This window comes from Sitophilus oryzae, unplaced genomic scaffold (assembly GCF_002938485.1).
Source record: "Sitophilus oryzae breed Bouriz unplaced genomic scaffold, Soryzae_2.0 scaffold_1608_pilon_pilon, whole genome shotgun sequence".
NCBI classification, from domain to species: domain Eukaryota; kingdom Metazoa; phylum Arthropoda; class Insecta; order Coleoptera; family Curculionidae; genus Sitophilus; species Sitophilus oryzae.
The window spans coordinates 46186-49264 of NW_022146290.1; positions in this window are offsets into that span (position 1 = coordinate 46186).

The following is a 3079-nucleotide window of genomic DNA, read 5'->3' on the forward strand; positions in this document are numbered from 1 at the left end:
GCTTCAAAGCAGGTGTTTTAATCAGTGTAATTTGTTGGAATTTTCCTGTTATACCCGTTTGTTGGGGATAATCACTGACTAGAACTATAAGGGATACTTTTGCTGTTTGAGTTGTACCTTTTTAGGAGCCGTTTTATACGGGATTTTAATCTGGTCGTGGCTGGTAAGTTTTTTTTGGATCGCCATTTTGTCTAGTGTGATTTTTACTCTATTCAAATTATTTCTTAACAGGGAAAGCTTTTTGTTTTATTTCTTGTCATCATCGATTTTCTTGGGAAGAGAAACATAAAACCACCACCTGTTCCAGTAATTTCTGCTTTCTGAATCCAGCAATTTGGACATCCATCTATTAGGAAAAAAAACTACATTTTTTTTGCGAAGCCCAGCAAGGTAACTTTTTATGATATTTTCTATATTTCCACAGTTGAAACGTGTTTTGATTATTTAATTAATTATAGCTGTGTTTCTTTTGTTTCAAACTTATCTATTCTTCCTTCTAGGTAACTTTCTTTTTATTTCGTAAACCTAATACCGCTCTCGGTTTTAGGGCTTCTAAGACCAGGATTTTTTTAAGACCAGGAATTTTCCACCAGGATTTTTTTGGATCAGGATTTTTTTTATACGAGGATTTTTCTACGAAGCATTTTTCTGGCTTGCTTTTTCTGGCAGACTTTTTGCAGTACGTCTCTCTAGAAGTGATTTCCCTCTACAGCACTCAGCTTGGCAAATACGTCGCTGGATCAGGTCGGAAGCAGAGACAAGTAAACGTTTACTAAAATTTTATCTTCCTCTATTTGTTTTTCCTTTTCTTACTTACCTTTTTTTTTATCTTATATTGATTCAAGGTTCAAGAGTTCAAGGTACATACGGTTAAGTTTTCAATTTTTAATTAAATTTAGCATATATAACGTCATCAAATTTGGTTCATTTTTTTTATTTAATATCATTATACAATACGATTTATTAATTTATCTTAGTGTTTTATTCATCCCTTATTTTTTTTATCTTTCTAATATTTTTTTTATAACAAGTCTTGTTAGATTCCAAGAATATCTTGGGGGTTTTCTGGCTTATCCTGTGCAAAGCCAGTGGCGCTTAAAACCCACCCCATCTCTTCGGCAGAGCTAGGGCCTATTTGCACGCACACTCCACAGTTTAATAAGACCTTGTTTATTAAATTTTTTTTTCGGTTCTCTATAAATTTTTAATTTCATAATTTTTCTTGTCAATTTAATAATTTTAAAATTTAATAATTTAATTTTTTTTTCTTCTAAAATAAATTTCCTTCGAAGGAAAAGCGTGGCATAGTAGTCAAAAAAAGGTTAACTTTTAACTTCCATATGTTTCTAAATTGATATGTACAACGGGAGGTTGCGTGACAGTGACTGTCGTGTCATTATAATTCACAGGCATATCGTATTTTCTGTCATTTTGTGGATGTCGTCTGTCGAAATCTTCCTTGATTTTTTACACACTATAGTGGAAATACTCAGGACACATGATATTTTAGGAAATATTTCGTAACACGAAATTATTGCTTTAAACTTAGGGTAAAAAAGAACTCCCTCGATTAACCCTGTATAATGTGCCAAATACTAAAGTTTATAAAAAACTGACTTTAAGAATTAAACTTGATATAATTATATACAGCTTGCTAAAAAAATCATGAATATAGGGCTAAAAATAACAAAAATATAACACTTTTTAACAAATTTGACCAAAAATTGCTCCGTTGCGATTTGTTTGCATCTGAGTGTAGTATTAAGTCAACAATCCCACCACTACGTACACACTATGTAACGTTGCTTAAACTTCAATATACGCCTGTTTGTATGTGTACATGTTAAAGTGACCAAAGTATGTCCAGCTTAATTGCTTTGATAAATGAGGAATGCCATGAAATATTGAGTGTGCGGTAATGGTTTGTTTAGATAAGGAAATGTGCGTAAATTTGTCCGGTATTTGGCTTGGCTTCTCGGTCAAAACGACTCACTTTACCGATGCTATTAGGCAAGTCATACGATATAAACATTATTATGCCATATAAATTCAGTAACATTATTAGACAGTATGTTTTTTATATCTTTTTGGATGATTTCTGTAAACTGTTCAAATATTAAGGCGTAGGATGTTACTCTAATTTTCTTCACGTTCATTCTCCACGTTATAGTATGGCCTTTTAGATGCTGAGCAAACGTTTCTCTCTTTCAATAATTTTTATTGCCCAATTGCTACAGTAAGGTGTTTTTCAAAGTTGTACATTCTTGGTATGTCATCCAGTTGGAAGAACGGAATTTTCTTTGGTGTTCCAAGCCCCTGACCTGAAAATTATCCCAGTACTGTTTCCGTCAATCCGTCAATGACTATTCTAATCATTGTCGCATTGGACGACTGCACATTGCCGCTACCGACGACAATGTGCAGTAGTGTTATGTCTAGAATGACCTCCATTGCTGCTGCTGGGCATGTTCTCATGGCACCTATGATGCAGATGCATGACAGTCACAGGTTCATGACTTTGCACAGGTTTTGCCTTGCTGTACGTTGCTCTAGTTTTGTGTACCAAGCATCTGCTCCATAGGTAATCATGGATGTTACTATTATGGTGTACATCCAGCATAAAAATAATGTTCTTAATATGCCTGTTCCAGAGAGGTTTACTGTCCAGAGTTATTCCCAGATATATGATTTAGTGCAATGGCAGTATTTCCTTTCCATCTAGATGGATTCTTTTCAGGTTTTTCAGACTTTGCTTTCTGGTGAAAGCCACTACCGCGATTTTGTCTGAGTTTATGCTCAGCCAGACAGTCACACAGGGTTGGGTTGCCTTCATTTTTCTCGGGGCGATCATGATTATGTTATCTGCATACTCTATGCAGTGTATTCCCGCTGGAGTTAATTTGTTTAGTAGTTCATTAACTACTAAGCTCAATAGTGAGGAGGTTACTCCACGTTGTGGAGGTCCTTGCGTTGTCTTAACAACTACAGTTTTGGTACCCATATAAACCAAGTGAATACTTGGTTTATGAACAAAAAAGTCCAGCAGTGTTAGCGAATAAAAGGAAGGACAGTACCTACA